General features: G+C 33.5%; 1 long non-coding RNA gene across 1 annotated transcript in view; it reads right to left on the bottom strand.

Moving 5' to 3' along the window:
- Positions 1–13365: 13365 nt before the first annotated feature.
- Positions 13366–21271, bottom strand: part of LOC107868321 — a 44140-nt gene continuing 36234 nt past the window's right edge. Inside the window, exon 2 of the long non-coding RNA XR_007054402.1 lies at positions 13366–13448. This is a non-coding gene — a long non-coding RNA (uncharacterized LOC107868321). The remainder of the gene's footprint in view (positions 13449–21271) is intronic.

Raw genomic sequence — 21271 nt, 5'->3', positions numbered from 1 at the left:
CTCACGAGATTTATGCTACATGCTTCGTTATTCATGATTTATATGAGATTTAGATTTCAGATTTATTCAAACCATGTGAGTCATTTATGTCAGCATGCATAATTTTATAAAGATTGATGTTATTGTTTAATTAATACATACACCCCCATATACTCAGTACATCCTTAAAGTACTGATCTACATATACGTTTGTGTGCTACATTATCTCATAATGTAGGTTCAGGTGCTCAGTCTCAGCAGCGACAGTTATTTTCGAGTACCTTTATCTATACTTTCGCAGTTGGTGAGTCCTCATGGTTCGAGGACCTATTTCCTTGATTTTAGTCTTCGTAGTAGTTGGTTTATTTGTTTTTAGTTGGGGGTTTATCCTAATGACTCTGTAGTTCCTTAGCAAGTAGAGGCTTGTCGAACTATTAGTTGAAGTTTTCAGATTTCCAGTATTTGCTATCCATATGATGTTTTCTATCATTTCAGTTCAAATTTGATATAATATAGTATTATTGCTTGGTCTACTCATCCTAAAGTAAGTGTTAGAAGTAGTAGCAGGCTCAAAGGGTTAGCTTAAGGCTACTTGTATTCTTAAGCACTGTGTGACGCTTCAGGAAGAGATTTTGGGGTGCTACATCGAATTCCTGATCCAACAATTTTTATTAAATATTTATTATAAATATTTCCTTATTAGAATTCATCAGAATTTATAACAATTAATACAAAATGTAATAAATACCTAATTTTTAAAAGTTTTAAGTAAGTATTTAAAGATTTTCTATAGACCTAACTATAAAAATAAGAAAAAAAATTAAATATTGAAAAAGTAAAAAAAAATAATTGTACTACAAATATGGTTCAAATCAATGCATCTATTTTAACCTCTAGCAGCAAGAAAAAGATCTAGAGGTACTGCATGACACACGTAACCTCTAGCAGCAAGGAAAAGATCTAGAGAAACTTCATGACAAACGTAAAACTGATGATTCATGAACCACTTGAAACTTCTAGTGGTAAAATATATATATGCTTACAATAAAATATATATTATGTTTACTTTTTTATATTTAAGTGTGAAACATCTTTTAGAAGTGGTTTGAACATTTTGCAATTCATTAAAAACATTCACAATAGATAAAATCATCTAATTTAAATAATCAAATGTTACACGTGCGAGAGATGTGTGGCTAAACTAGTTGAAAATAAAAGTGAAAACATTGTGTGACCCCAGGATCCTGTTTTAGAATACAATTAACCAAAACATGTTAACTAATCGATTACGATAAATTGGATTGCATTTTTCTCTTTTTTTCTGTAGTACCTCGACGTGACATAAGCGTGAAAGGGGTTCAAGAATCCATTTTCTTTATATAAAGGCTAAATCACTTATTTGGGCTTTTTTACCCCCGACCTACACAAGTGGTTTCCCACATAGAAAAGTTCTGTTATGTTCTTTGTAGAAATCGACGAACCTTTCTTCTCTTACTTCACATATCTTTTAGTCTCCTTGATAGCTGGAAGTTCTCCAAAAGTATGAAAGGTTGGAGGACTTTGTACCATCCATTTCGGTGTGGTTGGATTCTGTTCAACATCCCAAGGACTTGAAGCACATCTTTTGTTCTTTCCACTACTTGAAGTGATTGTTACGACCACGAAGAAATGAAAAATCCCAACTACGGAAATATAAGAGCCTAAACTGCTAAGGGAATTCCATCCAGTGTAAGCATCTTGATAATCTAGAATGTGATGTGGCATACCCAAAAACCCTAAGAAATGCATAGGAAAGAAGGTTATATTAACCCTGAAAAAAGTGATCCACAAATGGATTTGACCTAAAGTTTTAGGGTATGTCTGACCAAAGATTTTACCTACCCAATAGTGAAATCTTACAAATAAAGAAAAAACGGCTCCCATAGAAAGTACATAATGGAAATGTGCAACCACATAATAAGTATCATGTAGTGCAATGTCTAGCCCAAAATTTTCCAGAACTATTCCAGTGAGTCCTCATATAGTGAATAAAAAGATGAACTCTACAACAAATAACATGGTTGTTTTGTATTGTATCGAAACCCCCCCCCCCTCCTTCCCCCATAGTAGCGATCCAACTAAAGATTTTGATTTCAGTGGGGACAACTATGATCACGGTAGCTGCGGTGAAGTAGGCACAGATATCAACGTCTAAGTCCACAGTAAACATATTATGAGACCAAACAAGAAATTCAAGAACACCTATACTAATCATGGCATAAATCATGCCTAGATACTTGAAAACTAATTTTCCCAAAAAAGTCGAAATGATATGACTTATGATACCAAATCCAGGCAGAGTGGGAATATACACCTTTGGATGATCGAAGAACCAAAAGAGATGCTGGTATAATATGGGGTCTCCCCCTCCAGCAGGATCATAAAAGTTTGTATTAAAGTTTCAATCGGTTAATAACATGGTAATTACCCCTGCCTGTACCGGAAGTGATAATAAAAGTGGAAATAATGTCACTAGAACGGACGACACAAATAGAGGTGATCTATGCATAGTCATTCCAGGTCCACTCATGTTGAAGATAAGTTTTATAAAATTAATATAACCTAAACTAGATGAAACACGAGATAGATAAAGACTAGAAATTGCCAAATCAACTACTCCTCCAGAATGGCTGGTAATACCACTTAAGGGCGGATAGACTGTCCACCAAGTGCTGCTACCTACTTCTACTAAGGCTGATCTTAATAGAAGCAAGAGACTTGGAGGAAACAACCAAAATCTAATATTATTTAATCGTGTAAATGCTATGTCAGTCGCACCTATCAGAATCGGAATAGACCAATTACCAGATTCACCTATCATTGCTGGTATAACCATAAAAAAAATTATTAAAAAAGTGTGAGCCATTATTAAAACATTTTAAAGTTGATTATTCCCACCAAGAATTTTCTAACACCTCAAAAATCTATCCCAAGATGTCACACAATGCTAAGGACCACAAGTGATCCCAAGCTAACCCTTCTACTGGCATAACTCATAAGCAACTGAATAATATGTAAAAAATGATTGAGTTTACTAAGAGAAAACATAAAAATGATGGAATTTGTAAAATACAATACTGATACAACTTTTACATTCTGATGAAGTTTGAAAAGAGGGACTAAAAGTTACATAACTGACTTTAACTTTCATATGTGAAGCCTCTACTATACTGACTATAGATAGCTAGGATGCGACCCCAACTACCACTAATCGATACAAATGAGTAAGGAAGTAAAGAAAATAAATAAATCTAACTGAAGTCCCCAAAGTAGGAGGACTCATCATCTCGCAGACAGGAATCTGCAACTGTCTGATTCTGAATACGCATACTAAAACTTGTACCTACATTATGAGACAATGTAGCACATAAACATATATGTGGATCATTACTTTGAGGATGTACTAAGTATATGGGGGTGAATGAATAAGTAAAACATAATATCAATCATCATAATTTGTAAAAATAATGCATGCTAAATGTAAATGACTCACATAAGCTGAAATATCTGAAATACTGAAATTTGAAATCATGAATAATAAATCATACTTTACAAATCTAGAGAGTCATAACATTTAGTTATAAATATTGTACTTGTATTCTCTCTTTAAATTATACTATCTAAGTGTAGAAAGGACTCACTTTTAAATCTGAAAGCTGAAATCTGTAGCTAATATCTTTTTGTAAAGCATAATCTGAGTAAAATTTGTGAGCTTTTACACTTAGTTTTCTGAAAGTTTTTCTGTAAGACTCTTATCTTTAGGAAAACACTTTAAAACTATACTGCAAGGGCGGTTCTCTTAACCAACATAAACCATAGGAGCTACATGGAGTCAACCGTCTTGTCCTCCTAAGGAATAAACCTCATGTTGGAGAGAGGTGTCATACTCATGCCAGGGAGTATAACCTACCCAGGTCATCAATCACAAGCTAAATCTGTCATCCAAGTAGAAGTGGGAATAATCTGATAATCTGCACCTACGTTAGCTACGTAGTTCTGTGGAAGTAGGATGCCCTAAACCCACACTCCCAGCTTGGTGCTAAATACTACTCTCTTTTTATTTTCTACGCTCATTTTATTTGAAAATCCACTTTAAAACTAGCATATTATCAAAAACTAATTATGCGTTTATCTGATGAAATTCGTAAATCAAACTGAGCTAAATTCTATACTCAAATTTGTAATCTGTAATAAATTCTAAAAAGTGGATTCCATAGCTAAATTAAGGATCTAAAGATCAAATACTGTTTATATAACTGAAAATATGCTAATCTCAGCATGCTTAAAAACACAAGTTCTTGAAATATCAATACTCAAACTAGGACCTAATAACCTATGCTTCAAACTCATGTAAAGTCATAATAAATCATCATGCTCAATATGTTTCTTGAAAATATTTCAACCATATCAAAATAATAAAATCAGGAATCACAATGTCATGCTTAAACTCAATTGGAAAAGTTGTAAACAATATCTCAAATCATGCTCATGGCATTCAAAATCATAAAAGAGCATTCTTTAACTCAAAATAAATATGGGATTGCATAATTCAATCATACCGTACTCAAAATCATCAATAAGATACTTTGGGTATAAACCCCAATTTCAAATCATAAAAAATTTGTTGAAAAACATAATTTTGGCACAAGTATGAAAGGATTGTCCTTGTTCAATCGCCACATACATTAATTATTCTTGAATTGTGAAGAAAGCTTAAATCTTGGAGTTTGAATGATGAACTTGTGAAAGATACTTTATTTTTTATATCTCTTGAAGAATAATTGAACTTGGAAGATTGAACTCTAGATTTCTTGGATGAATCTTGAAATTAATGCTTGAATTCTAATGTTCTTGAGAGAAAAATCTTGAAACTCATTCATAGGGGAAAAGGGAGGGTTTACGTGAGTTTTGATGATGAAAAATGGGAAAATAATGCCCTTAGGGGTGTTATAAATCATTTTGGATGGCTGGGGATGGGAAAAGGACTATACTACCCCTTCGCCTCTCTTTCGTGTAAATGACCATCATGGAGTGACCCCCAGAAGTGAAAATGAATCTCACTTCGCGCCTCCCAAAAATGTGAATGAAACTCGCATCGTGAGCTTATCGCGAGGGCTCACTACCTCACACAAAAAATAACATAACTTTTCACTCAGGAATCGGATTTTAGCGAAATTGGTATCGTTGGAAAGCTAATTAGATTATATACAATTTGGTGGGTCATAAGATGAAAAAATCCATGTATATAAAAATTTATACATATTTAAATTATACCCTTATAGAATCGAATACCAAACTCTAGGCGAATCAAAGGATCTTAGCTCAAATTGGCTCTAAATGATTTCTATGAACATTTTTAACCTCATGAGCATTTCAAACACTAGTATAAGGATCATAAAACTTGTATCCACATGGGGATCATTTTTATTAGAGCTTAAACGTGTAGGAACGATGGTTCATAGACTATCCTAAAAATGCGAGGTGTTACAAATTTGATTGCCGGGTCGTGCTAATTCTATATGAATTAGTATTGAGAAACATGTGCCCATCACTCCAGCAATGGAACTGAATATGAAATAAAGAGTCCCTATATCCTTGTGGTTAGTAGAGAACAGCCATCAGACTAGATTTGTCATAAAATTGAGATTCTTTTGTTTTCTTCCTTATCAGAGAAGGGCGTGCGAGGCTTATTTATTAAAAAAAGGGGGTGGGGAAAGGGTGTGGAATAATGGAAAGCCCAAACTTTTTTAATCAGAAATTTTGATCCCCTTTTCCTCTCATCCTCCCCCAGTTCTGGTTCAGGAAATGGTCAACGCAAGGATCTTATTTTGAAGGAATCTTTGGAGTTTTCCCTTATCCGAACGGGTCTCGCAAGAAAATTGGATTTCATATTGAGCTCCAAATATAATCTATTAGGATAGTATGGCTCCTACTATCTCTCCACCCTAAGGACCCTACGTGTGAGTTCCCCTGTATACGGCTCAAGTGGCGAAGGCCCTTATCAATATGAGGTGATCGTAACACAGTATATAAGACTCGTGATTCAAGCAATCCAATCTTCCGTGTGTAAGGAGGAAGCTCCCCAAATTTTTTTTCAAAAGATCGAATTACTATGCCTATCTTGGTGGTCGTTACTTTTGGTGCTCTTTCTTTCTGGCTGGCTTGTCTAAGTGCTCTCCTTTATCCATTGTTTATCTCATAATCATTCGATTCCACCTCTAAGGCTAGCTCCTTCTCCTCCTCCTTCTCCTGACGGATAGGATCCTCCTTAGTCTTTTTTACATAACACTCTTGACCACCCAAGAGAACTGGCTATCTTTCTCTTTACTTACGCAATTTCTTTTTTTTTTGAAGAGTCTCTTCTTTTTTGGATGCTCCCGCAACAAGTTCTTTTCGATATTGTAATATTATTGCTTGCCACTCTTCGGTCCGGTAAATTAACTCCAACCAAGCCCAACACTTAAGACGACACTACTTCAACATTCAATCGCACAACATTAAAGGTAGCAAGACTGATGGATTATAACAGCATCAGACCATTGAAAACATACCTAACCAATTAGGAACTAGACAAACCGCAAGTCGATATAATAGTAGTTCCTTCCAAAGGCAAAGTGAAGTCCCAACTTTCCTCATAACACTAGACATCTCGTACTAGAGATTCTAACAAAGAACGACTGCTTCGTAACTGCTACTTCTGTAACAGAACATGTTACTGCTTAAAGCAATAAAAATGGCTAAAACTTATCGCAAGATTGGAAAGAACACCAGCCCGCACAGACAACAATGACACGATTTCAAATACAGGTAAAAGGGGGATAGAAATAAACTACAAACCCATCTGTTATACTATATAAAACCTAAGCTGATAGAAAAGGGTTGTGACCACCAAGCAAGAAGGACACCAAAATGAGTCTATAGTCTATACCAGTGCCGGTAATAGTGAGGTTTCTTTTTACTTAGCCAAAGATGAATAAGGCCAATAGCCAGCCTTTTTAACAATCGGAAGGGAAGAAAGATCCAACTGAAAAGGCTTTAAAGAAGAGATGAAAGAATTGTTACAAACAAAGCAAAGAGCTTGATGGAAGCCCTCTCATACTTTCTCAACTGATAAAGCGAGCTAGGTTTGAGGGGAATCAGAAAGGGATCGAACGCTCTATTAGTGGTCGACTGCCACCTTTCCGCTTTGGATTCTCTTTTCCCCCAAAAGAAATATCGATCGTCCTTACCATTTCAATCCCCACCCTCAAGTGAGAAGGATATTTTGTTGCTATCTACTCTAGTAATATTACTCATTCATATCCCTCAATCAATCAAGCAAAGGGGGCTAGGTTGTAATACAAAATCATAACCATTTATTTCCCCACAATTCCTTACCTTAAGTAGCGGGGTAAGCCAATAAAGGGGAAGGACTAAAATGCTATAGTGACCCATCGAAAGAGCTAGACAAAAAGGAGAAAACCATACTACTATATCCCAACTCAAGTTATATACACAGATATACAAATAATTTTTTTTGACGTTCACGGTTGCACGTGCACCCCCACCTATATATATGTGGGTTCGCCTCTGTATTTAGTGGTTATTCTCATAAATATTTTGATTAAATTAACAAGAAAAAAATTATAGTGTTTTAATATTAAAAAAATTTAAAAACTTTCCAGCGTTTTAATGAAAATCTATTTCTCATCATGCATTTTTTTAAGTGAACCGATTCATTGAAAAATGGATAGAATATATCATGCTTATGACACACATTTTTCATTTTGATTCGTTGTGAAAAGAGACTACTTGATGAGAATATATTGGATATATTATTGTTGCAAAAAAAAAAAGGCCTCAATAAAAATATATATGGAAGGAACTTTTGGGGAAAGAAAGATAACGACCAACATATGTTTGGAAACATATGAGAACTAGGGAGAGATTTTGTAAGTAAATCCGCAGAAATATGAGAAACACGAAGCTCGCCATTTTGAACCATATTGTGAACAAAATGATAATCAACCTCGAGATGCTTCATCCGCGTATGAAACACTGGATTGGAAGCGAGATATGTGGCACCTAAATTATCGCAGTAGACAACTGGCTGCCTTGGTAATGAAATAGCAATCTCACGAAGTAAGTTCTGAATCCACTAAATTTCAGTAGTAGCAGAGGCAACTGAGCGGTATTCTGCTTCAGTCTATGATCTAGCTACACTCTGATGTTTCTTTGAGCTCCAAGAGACTAGATTTTTACCAAGATATACAAGAAAAGCACTGGTGGAAGAGCAGTCATCCTTATTGCCTGCCCAATCTGCGTCTGAGAAGGCATGAAGATCAAGCAGAGACTTATGATGGAAAAAGAGACCATAGTTCACCGTTCCAACTAAGTAGCAAACAACACGTTTGACTGCAGACCAATGATTTTCAGTCGGACGATGGGAGAATTTTGCTAGCTTATTTACGACAAAGGCTATATCTGGTCTTGTTAATGCCAAATACTGTAAGCTGCCAACTACAGTATGATAAAGCTTGAAATCATCAAGATGTGAGCTGTCCTCCAAGCATAATGAATTTCCAATAGACATGGGAGTATTGACTACTTTCGCACCTGCCATTTGTGTCTTGGAAATTATGTCATTAATATACTTCTTCTGAGATAGGAAGATTCCATCAGACATTCTCACAACTTGAACACCAAGAAAATAATTAAGAGAGCTAAAATATTTGATAGAGAAGCATTGCCCAAGTCTCAAAATAAATCTATCGACAACATTAGGATTACTCCCAGTAACAATCAAGTCATCAACATAGACGACCAAGTAAATAGTGATGCACAACTGATTGTAAATGAAGAGACAATGATCGGCTTGAGAAACTTGAAAACCCAAAGTTAGAAAATAGCTCCGTAGTTCTGAGTACCAAGCTCGTGGTGCCTGTTTAAGCCCATAAATTGCCTTCTTGAGTTTGCAGACATGTTGAAGACTTGTTTGGTTAACAGAACCTTTAGGTTGAGCCATATAAACCTCTTTCGTTAGTTGACCATTCAAGAAGGCATTATTAACATCTAATTGTCGCAAAGGCCAATCTCTGGTAATGACTACAGTTAAAATAACTCGAACTGTAGCGTGCTTAGCAACTGGAGAAAAGGTCTCAATATAATCAATGCCCGGCCATTGTGTAAATCCTTGAGCGACAAGAAGTGCTTTATATTTGTTTAATGTCCCATCAAAATTTAGCTTGACTCAAAAAATCCATTTAGAGCCAACTAACTTTTGCTTTGCAGTAGATGGAACGAGCTCCCATGTGCCTTGTTCTTGTAATGCATGAATTTCTTCTTCCATGGCTGCCCTCCAATCAGGATTATTTAGTGCTCTTGACAAAGACTTTGGCTTAGATTTGATGTTGGATGTATTGACAGGGACTTTAGATGGCGTGTCATTGGCTTGGATGAGAGAGTTGTCTTTCATTTCAGAAAGAGTAGTGTGCATGCATAACTCATGTGTTGGCTTATGAATATTATTCTTTGCTCGGGTGATCATGGGATGAGTGTTTCTTGGTAAGTCCCTGTCATGATTAGAAGATAATAAAGTGGGAGATGAATTTAGTAAGGAGCTCATACCTGAAACATATACTGATGATGATGGAATACTGACGTTTGAAGCTATTGGAGTGGTTGGGCCAGCGAAAGGACATTCATGGCCGACCAAATTTGTACTAGAAGATAGAGATCGTCCAGTAGTCGGGGAGGAACAAGTTGGGTTAGAAAGGGGTGAGTGTCGAACGATGAAATGAGGAGTCCACTGGTCAACAGTAGCAAAATCTACATGTCTTGAAATAAAAAGTTTTGAGGTGACTGGATCATAGCATTTATATGAACTTTGATTTAAAGAATATCCAAGGAAGACACATGGAGATTCCATTAGAAGCAAAGAAACCCTTCAAATTGATAAATTCACCACCATTGTCTGAGTAAAATAAGACTATAGAATGATTAAAGAATTTCTCTACAATAGCTTTAAATTTTGGAAAAATATGCCCAACTTCAGATTTTCTTTTCATAGGATAGAGCCAAACATATTTCGTATAATGATCCAAAAAATTGAGATAATATTTAAAGCCATCGATAGAGACTAAAGGTGAAGATCCCTATACATCAGAATAAATAAATCCAAAGGACGCGTTGATTTTATTGAAGAAACTTAAAAAGGAGTCTTGTGCATTTTATTGCACTTACAAGAGTTGCAAGAAAATTTAGAAGGATTTATTTGAATCGGTATATCAATCAGCTGCAGAGTGCGACGCAATATAGGAAAGGAAGGGTGACCAAGACGACAATGCCATTGTGAAACTGTGGAGAGTTCCGTGGAATTGACAGTTGGGATAGAAGAAGTAGATTTTGCAGGGAGAAATGATGGTCACTCGTAAACGCCGTCCATAGGCTTTCCCACTATCAGATGCTTCCTCGTGTAGTAATCCTTCACAACAAATGAGAAAGGTGAGAATTTAACAGTAACATTATTCGAAGAGCATAATTGATAAATAGAAATAAGATTCTTTTTCATTCGAGGGACACAGAGAACATTATTAAAGTATAAAGGCCTTGAACGAGAAGGTAAGAAAGTAGAGCCAGAATGTGTCATAGCCAAGTTTTTACCATCGCCCAACATCACATCTTCACTACCATCATAGTCGGAATGAATTGACAGATTTTTTAGATCTGCAGTAACATGGTGTGATGCACCATAGTCTACCAACCAATTAGGATTATTTTGGTTGGCGGTTTGAACAAAATTTGCTCTTGGATGAGCCCTTGTGTTTCCAGTAGTCGAGGAATTCGAGCCACCAATGGAAGATGGCTTAGACCAAGTAAATAAATTCCAACATTGCTTCACTTTATGTCCAGCTTTGTCACAATATTGACAGATCACAGTAGAACCATCTCTATGATTCTTTGATGAGGCAGAATGATTTTGCCTCAGATTTGGGTTAGGCTGGACTTTGGAAGCAGAATAATGATTTGTACGATTGGTGTGTCTATTTAATCTACCATTGTGAGAAGTATAATTTGCTATTATTGGACCAGAAATGGATGAAGCTTCATGAGAAACACTGCTCTCATAATCACAAAGATTTTCATGGAGTTCATCAAAAGAGAGAGGAGTTTCTCGCACACGAATTGCAACAGATAGCGTCTTATACTCAGAGGGGAGTCCATTAAGAACATGAATGGTAACATCATCTATAGTTAGATTTGCTCCAGCAGCATTCAAAGTGGTAACAAGTTGCTTCACTTGTTTAAGGTACGACGCCATAGATTTAGTACCTTTGTTCCCTCGTATCAAAGACTCCTTGAGTGTAAGGAGACGAGCACGCGAGGGTCGAGCATACAAATTGTGGAAAGTCATCCACACATCATAGGAAATTGCATCTGAAAGGACATTCGCTGCCACTTTTAAAATGAGAGAGGCTACAAGTGCACTTTGGAGCAATTGATCCAGTCGGACCTAAAACAAAGAGTTCAATTGTACTTCGGTAGGAGAAGAAACAACATAAGAGGTAAAATTATATCCAATCAATATAGAACGCCATTGAGAATACCACAGTTGGTAATTGGATAACGAGAGTTTCACAGGAGATTGAGCATTTGTATTAATAGATATAAGTTGTTGGTCGTTTTCTGGTAAAGTGGTGTTTGTGAGTGGTATGAAAGTTATAACAGTGGAGTTGGTATTAGGAATAGAAGGAAGGCATGGAAGTGCAAAAATAACTTATGGAGTGGTGGGAACTGTTGAGAGATGAACAATAGCAAATGATGTTAACGACGCTACTGAAGGGTTAACTGAAGTAGTAATGGTTGTTGTTGGTGAAACGAAAGATTGAGTGGTTTGATCCATATGTACAGGAAAGTACTGGAGGACTCAGAGTTTGGGAAAAAAAATTAGATTTGTTGTAAGGCGAGCAGCTCCGATACCATAAAAGATTTAGAAGATGGTTGAATTTCAATGTTTATTATTCACATATTGTTTCACTATTTATACAAGAAGGTAAGAGATATTCTACCAAAAATAGAAGATGCTAATTGTAGTAAAATCCTATCAACGTAATTCAAGAATATTACAAAAGATCAAATCATATCAATCACTTGAGAATAGGATGCCTTCCTTATAAGTTCCAAGATAATCTTCATCAGTAAGAGCGCGCTTGCTAAAATATGGAACAATAATTCAGAGTAAAATAATTGTAGACACAGTGCCTACAAATGATCTCATCACTGCAATCGCTATCATCATTGCAAAATCGATAACAAGTAATAAGACTATCACAAAGTAAAAGTAATTTACTTTCATCTTTGCAATATCAATTGGTAACTTTTTTAAAGATATCATTTTAGGACGCCAACACAGATTAATTGCACGTTACAAAATATTTTACAAAGAAAAGTTAGGACAATAATAGATGTTTCTTTACCTCTTTTTTTTTTTTCCTATGAAGAGTTGGTGGAGACTTTCTTGATAGAAAAATATTTCTATAGAAGAACTAATATTGTAACTAGAAATTTATTATGGGCAAAATTTGAAAGGAATAATTGGAGATAAATAGGTTTGGCTTTTCGTAAAATGCTCTTTTTTCAGTTAGTTAAATTCAAATATTTGACAGAGGTAAAAGTATTTAAAGTTTGGCTTTTCGTCTGCTCCTTTTTTTCAGTTAATTAAATTAAAATATTTGACAAAGAGAGAACAAATCCACTCAAGATGAAAGTTCATATAACAAAAAAAAGAATAATTGATAATTAGGATATGAAACTCATAAAAATATATTAAATCACGTGTGGTATTTTAATCAGTATCTCAACAAACAAATAGTAAATTGCATATAAAATGAACACAAATTAACAATACATATTTATTTAAGTTGTAACCCATATATTACAATAGTTGGATAGTTCTCCAATAATTGGAAAACTAGCTAGGTTACATATTTATCTTGATTATACAAACTTAAAAACACAACATTATTTAAAAGGCTTGCATATACACAAAGGCATATCAAACATTTAATAGTAGTTACATTCATCCTTTGCACACAATAAATGTAATCTGGGCGCTTTAAGGATACTTCACTCATAACAACACACTAACTTTATAATTTTCTTAGAAGCACAATATTATTTAAGTTGTTCGAAAGAAAGTTTCAAAATAACCTTCACCAGTAATAATCCTGAACTTCAAAATACGGAACAATCAAAATAATACTTAGAATAAAAACTTGATTGTCGATAACAAATTTTACATAAAGTTCCATCACTGCAATCACTATCTGAATTGCATCTTCGATAACAAGTCCTATCATTATCAAATGGAAGAAGTAATTTTACTTTCATCTCTGCAACATCAATTGGTAAGTCTCTTAAAGCCATCACTTTAGGACCCCAAGAGATATTAACTACACATAAATTAATTGTAATAATAATTAGAATAATTAATATACACAAATTATTACAAAGATAGAAGAGTGGTAAAAGTGATACAAAATCATATACATTGAAAGAAATAAAAAGTGATACAAAATCATATACATTGAAAGAAACGTTTATACACTCTTGATTTTTAAGGCAATAATAAGAGAAAAGGGGGGGGGGGGGGGGGTAATATCTTCGTCTATCAAGAATATTCCTGATGAAATATTAAGCGGTACGAGTTGATATTTTTTTAATATCTACAAGTCATTTATTATACGATAGTTGTAAAGAACTAAAAATAATTTATACTTTCTTGATTTTTTCGTGTTCTTACTTTTATATATTCTAAATAATTTCGCTCTGAAGAATTTAATTATGTCACCAATTATAATATGTCAATTTATTTATATTGATAATACAAAAATTCTTTATTATCTGATTATATTTCATAGAGTCAATGGTATTTAAGTATATAAGAACATAGATCATGATATTATTATACTCCCTCTTCATGTGTAGAAATTTTTTTAAAGTAAGGACAATAATAGATGTTTCTTTTGTCTTTTTTTTTTTTTTTTTGTGGCTATGAAAAATTGGTTGAGACTTTCATGATTGAAAGATATTCTTATAGAAGAACTAATATTGTGACTAAGTGTTGGAGTTCCACATTGACCGGTTAAAGGGTCCTTAATCTCCTTATATGGTCTTAGGCAACCTTCCCTCATGAGCTAGCTTTTAGGGTTGAGTTAGGCCAAAGGCTTATTCTTTACATGATATCAGAGTCGGACCCATAATCTTTGTTCATCGATGTTGGGCTTTCATATTATATTGTCCGTGCTCTAGTTAACGAGGCCTGTGCATGCGAGGGAAGGTTAAGTATCTCACATAAAAAAAGGAATGGGTAATTGATCTCCTTATATGGATCTAGAAAACCCTACCCTCATGAGTTAGCGTTGGAGGTTGAGTTAGGCCCAAGATCCATTATTTACACTAAGAAATTTGATCATGGACAAAATTTGAAAGAAATAATTGGAGATAAACAGGTTTGGCTTTTCGTCATGCTCTTTTTTCAATAAGTTAAATTTAAATATTTGATAGTTAAAAATATTTAAAGTTCACTTTTCATCGTGTTCTTTTTTTTCCAGTTAATTAAATTCAAACTTTTGATAGAGAGATCAGATCCATTTAAGATGAAAAGTTCATATAAAAGAGAGAATAATTGATAATTAGGATATGAAACTCGCGAAAAAAAATTAATGCGCGTGTTATTTTGACAAGTAGCTCAACAAATAAATGATGAGTTGTATACAAAATGCAGACAAGTGAACAATATATATTTATTTGAGTTGTAACTCATATATTACAATACATAGATAATTCCCCAATATTTGGAAAACTAGCTAGTTACATATTTATTTTCTTACTATACGAACTTGGAAACACAACATTATTTAAATTGCTTGAATAAACACAAAGGCACATCAAGTATATAACAGTAGTTACATTCATTCTTTGAGCACAGTAATTATAATCTGTGTGCTTCAAGGATACTTCACCAATAACAACGCGCTTATTATTTAATTTGCTTAGAAACACAATATTATTTAACTTCCTCGAAGGATAGTTTCGAAATAATCTTCACCAGTAAAAGCGTGCTTGTTGAAACAATATGGAACAGTCATTCGAAGTAAATAATTATAGACACAACATCTGCAGATAGTCACATCACTGCAATCGCTATCACTTTTGCAAAATCGATAACAAGTAAGACCATCACCAAGTAAAGGTAATTTTACTTTCATCTTTGCAAAATCAATTGGTAACTCTTTTAAAATCATCACGGGATACTCTATTTCAGAGAAACATTGCGTTCAATGACTTGGCGATGTTTGTGGTCATGATGTTGAATCTATTTCCCGGGAAGTAAACCCTGCCTCATTTTTTAAATCCAACGTCATGTTCGAGGCAAGCTGCTACGTCGGGGTATATTTTTAAGCAAGTTGACTTAGTCATTAAACCCATCCAATGTGTACGCCTTAGCCGCATGGTAGTACACATGGAGATAATCTCCACAATGGTGTTTCTTTCGAATATTTTCACTGAGATACCTTATACGCACTACATGATGTGCACATGGATAATACTTTGTAAGGCCGTTGGCTATGTTTACATGTCTGTCGGAAATGACGCACAATTCAGGTTTGACTACGACAACAAACTTAACCATCTCGAAGAAGAAGCTCCATGACACATCATTCTCCTTGTACATCATACAATACGTTAAGAAATAGGTATAATTCTGCGTATCTTGTGCAATAGCGAATAGTAACACACCCTTGTAATTGCCGGAAAAATGCGTTTCATCAATGAAAATGACCTTTCTCATGTGTTCATATCCATGGATAGAAGCCCCAAAAGTCATAAAGTAGTACATAAACTTGCCCGAGTCCTCGACCATGAGGAAATTTGTAGACCCTAGATTGAGGCAATTAAAAACATATGAAAAAGCTGTGTTTGGGTATTCCTCGGACTATGTTCTTCGCAGTGATGCTTCCCATCCAACACTTTAAATAAGCAGGCCTGCAATGTATCTCCGTAAAGATGATCTTCTTGATCTCTCTCGGGCTTGGATCTTCGTTGTCGATGAAAAAGTTCAAACAAAGTGAGGTAATGACGTCCACACTGACATTCTTGTGCTTAGCCGTCACATGTTCAATGCCACAACTATGCTCACTGACGTACTTGTAGATTTGAAACCTACTCGATGCTTCGTTCGTACCACATACCTCACCTTGTAGTATTTCTTACAAGTCTTGTCCATAGTGTAATTGAAACACTTCTTCACCGATGACTTCTTCAAGAAAAGTTTCAACATTTTCTTGTCCTTGAATATTCATCCTACACAAAAATCGGTGCCATTCGAAAAGAGTGGTTTGCTTGTGGTCCGAACTGTCCCTCAACACCGACTTCACACTCTTCTTCTTTAAATTCTTCAGAATTTTCCCATGCATGATCACCCATGCACTTGTATTTCATTGAGCTATCATCCGCTGCTTGGGGTGGGGGTGGGGAGGTTGATGCGGAAGGTTGCTCCCGGGACCTTTCAACAACTTTAACCATCAAAATAGGCCTGAAATTATCAAATTCAATGCAAAGCATGGACAATTTCACGTGTCTATCGTTCTTTATGAATGTTGGATAGATCCCCCCCCCCTCCCGTTCATCAAATAACTAATGACCACGTCGCTTGGATCGTAACTTGATTCTCCACTCTTCATTACGTTTTTAACTTTGTCGGGTATGAACCATTGCTATGAAAATCTTTGGAACAAGCTAAGGAGTGTTGGAATGTTGCTAGTGAGCCTAAAATCGATTTGAAAAGTAGGATCGATTTTCAAGCTTTTTGACTGAAAATGTATGGATAAAAATATGCGAAAACGACTTAAAATAATGGAGATAATGTCACTTTTTGATATATGCACGGCGAAATTTATGAAAAATCGCCAAAAAATGACCGAAAATCGCGAAATAATTGCTATTAGTCGAGCTTGGTTGAGAAGATTTGCTTTTTTAAAAAAAAAAATATCAAATATTTTTATTTTTGACATGGGCTAAAGTTTAGTTTTTAAAACATAAGGGTTGAAGTGGGGGTCGATTAAAGTGCACGTTTTTAAACTTGTGTGGTAGAATTGATACTTTTTTTATGGTCTCATTAGAGTGTCTTTTTGTATTTCAATTACAGCCATATTGGTTTAGATAACTTTTTCCTTTTTGTAGCAAAACCGATTGCTATATGCCCATAACAATATTTGATGTTTTATTTCATTATTATTGACAGTAAATTATTTAGGAATTTTTAAATTATTTTTAATATTGTAAAAGATAAGAATGATATTTAAATTTTATATCGGAAAAAAAACATGCATATTTTACTAATTCAAAATTAAAGAAAGCTATGTCTTATCAGTAAACAAAAAGTAAAGATTTGTACAAATGTTTTAGTATTGTCGCATATTAAGAAACTGAAATCTATGAAATATCATTTGTATTGTTTGTACATATTACTCAAATCTTAAATTAAACTTTATACAAGATGAAATTTTTTTGTCAAATTTAATAAAAATATATGTGCAGACGATCTTTTAACAGACTAAATCTTTTCTATGAAGAGTTAGATAAAATTATTGTCACGTGATTAATAGGTTATAGGTTCTCTTGCGCTATTAAACTCGTATCTTAAAAAATACAGGACAAGACTGTATATAATAAATCCTTTTGATTCAATCATAGCTCGGACAACACACATAGAGAAAACATAGCATACACATGCATTAAACCTTGTGATTCAATCCTTCCTCGAGATAACTATACTCTGTCCTAACTGTAGATAAATAAGAAGATAAATGATAGGTCAATTTTTATTCTTACAGTGTATAACATTACTCAATTCGAAATGAAAATTAATACAAAATCATATACATTGAAAGAAAAACGTTTATATGTTCTTGATTTTTAATGCAATAAAAAGAGAAAGGGGGGAAACAATATCTTTATCTATCAAAAATATTCCTGATGAAGTGTTAAGTGGTACGAGTCAATATTTTCTTATGTATCTGTAAGTCATTTATCATACGATAGTTGAGCACTGAAAATATGTTATATATTCTTGATTTTTTAGTGTTCTTACTTTTATCTGTTTTGAACGTTTTGCAGTAAAGAATATAATTATGTTATCAATTATAATATGTCAATTTGTTTGTACTAATAACACAAAATTCTTTTATTATTGGATTATATTTCATGGAGTCAATATTATTGAAGTATACATCAGCCAGTGCGCTAAGGTGCACTTCCATTCATCTTTGGGTGCATTATTAGTTATATCCCAATTTTTCAAGATATATACACATATATATAAATAATTTTTTTCGACATTAATGGGTGCACGTGCACTCCCACCTATACATATGGGTCCGCCTCTATATTTAATGGTTGTTCTCATAAATATTTTGATTAAATTAACAAGAAAAAAAATTATAGTGTTTTCATATGAAAAAAAATTAAAAACTTTACAGCGTTTCAATGAAAATCTATTTTTCATCATGCATTTTTTAAGTGAACCGATTCTTTGAAAAATGAATAGAAAAATATATCATGTTTATAATACACATTTTTCATTTTGATTCGCTGTGAAAAGAGATTACTTTATGAGAATATATTGGATATATTATTGTTGAAAAAAAAAGCCTCAATAAAAATATATATGGAGGGAAGTTTTGTGGAAAAAAACATGACGACCAACATATATTTGGAAACATACACAATATTATTTTAATTTACTCTAACAATAATTTCGAAATAACCTCATTAGTAACATGTTTAGAGTAGGTACTTTCCAATTATATAAAAAAATTATTTGGAGCACAATATTATTTAATTTGCTCGAACAATAATTTTTAAATAACCTCATTAGTAACCTGTTTAAAATAGGTACTTTCCATTATATGAAAATTTTATTTGAAAACATACACAACGTTCTTTAATTTTGAAATAACCTTCATTAGTAGGTACTTTGCAATATATGAAAAATTATTTGGAAATATACATAATATTATTTAATTGGATCGAATGATAATTTCGAAATAACCTTTATTGGTGACCTTCTTAGAGTAGGCACTTCAAAAAAAATTAGAAGGTTACATTTTATTTATCTTAAACTTAGAAACACAACATTATTTAACTTGCTTCGAAACACAACATTATTGAACAATAGTTTCGAGATAATCTTCATCAGTAAGAGCGTGCTTGCTAAACTACGGAACAATAATTCGGAGTAAAATAATTGTAGGCACAACACCTACAAATGATCGCATCACTGTAATAGCTATCGTCGTTGCAAAATCGATAACAAGTAATAAGACCATCATAAAGTAAAAGTAATTTCACTTTCATCTTTGCAACATCAAAAGGTAACTTTCTTAAAGCCATCATTTTAGGACCCCAACGCAGATTAATTTCACGTTACATAATCTTTTACAAAGAAAAGCAAGGACAATAATAGATGTTAGATGTTTCCTATAATAGATGTTTCTTTGTCTCTTTTGTTCTTTTTTTCCTATGAAGAGTTGGTGGAGACTTTCTTGATGGCATAATATTTCTATAGAAGAACTAACATTGTGACTAGAAATTTGTGTAAGGGCAAAATTTGAAAGAAATAATTGGAAATAAATAGGTTTGACGAAAGGTTTGGCTTTTCCTCATGCTTTTTTTTTTTCAATTAGTTAAATTCATATATTTGACAAAGGTAAAAGTATTTAACGTTTGGCTTTTGATCTTCTCTTTTTTTTTTCCAGTTAATTAAATTCAAATATTTGACAAAGAGAGAACAAATCCACTCAAGATGGAAGTTCATATAGTAAAAAAGAGAATAATTGATGATTAGGATATGAAACTCAAAATGTACTAATTCACGTGTGGTATTTTAACCAGTATCTCAATAAAAAAAATAGTAAATTGCATATAAAATGAACATTAGTTAACAATACATATTTATTTAAGTTGTAACTCATATATTACAATAGTTAGATAGTTCCCCAATATTTTGAAAACTATCTAGGTTACATATTTATCTTCTGATTATACAAACTTGAAAACACAACATTATTTAAAATGCTTGAATATACACAAAGGCATATCAAACATATAATAGTAGTTACATTCATCCTTTGTACCCAGTAAATATAATCTGCGCGCTCCAAGGATAATTCACTCATAACAACACACACTTACTTTTTAACTTGTTTAGAAGCACAATATTATTTAACTTATTTGACAGAAAGTTTCAAAATAACCTTCGATAGGCGGAACAATCATAATAATACTTATCACCCAAAAAATATCTATTCGGAGCACAAGTTTTACATATAAATCCATCACTGCAATCACTATCTGATTTGCAACTTTGATAACAAGTCATAACATTAGGGTCATTACCAAATGGAAAAAGTATTTTTTTTTTTCATCTCTGCAACATCAATTGGTAAGTCTCTTAAAGCCATGACTTTAGGACCCCAGTGATATTAATTGCACATAAATTAATTATAATAATAATTAAATTAATTAATATACAAAAATTATTACAAAGAAAGAAGAGTGGTAAAAGTAAGTTTAGAACCTGAGATTGCAACTAAGAGCGCAATAAAGAGAGTTTGCTTAAGAGAAACCATCTTAACTTAATTAATTTGGCTCAAAGATGATAATTGAAAAAGTGATGTTTTATTTGCTTCATGGAAGATGATATTTATACTAACATTGATATAAGGGCATTATAGCCATTTGAAGTTTAAGATGTGAAGCACACTCATCCAACCTTAAATTATAAATTAGAACTTGTCAAAATCAAATAATGAAACTTCTTATTTCTTTGTTCAAATAATTCAGAAAATGTTGTTTTATGAGAATTTTAACGTTAATTTTAATATTTGTTTAATGCCTAATTCTTGATTCTAACAGCCTCTTTAAGTCAACAATGTGGGAGTTTTCTTTTTTGCTACCTTTATGTGTTATTACTCCCGTCTGCTGAATGCTGCATGGTGCAGCAATTATTTTCTTTCCATTAACATGGCACTATTTCACGAGTGAACGGCTGTTTCCTTTCAGCATTCATCTTCCGATCCACTTATTTGTAACTCTTCTGTCTTTAATCACAATAGTTAGTGGGGGTAGAATGTAGACATAAGTTTCATATAACTTTTGTAACCTTCATTCTTTATTTCTCCATTACCCTATTTTTTATGTGGTGTAACTC

Source organism: Capsicum annuum, chromosome 4 (genome assembly GCF_002878395.1).
Source record: "Capsicum annuum cultivar UCD-10X-F1 chromosome 4, UCD10Xv1.1, whole genome shotgun sequence".
Lineage (NCBI taxonomy): Eukaryota > Viridiplantae > Streptophyta > Magnoliopsida > Solanales > Solanaceae > Capsicum > Capsicum annuum.
Note: the sequence above shows the minus strand (reverse complement) of the source record. Positions and strands in the feature narration are given on the sequence as shown.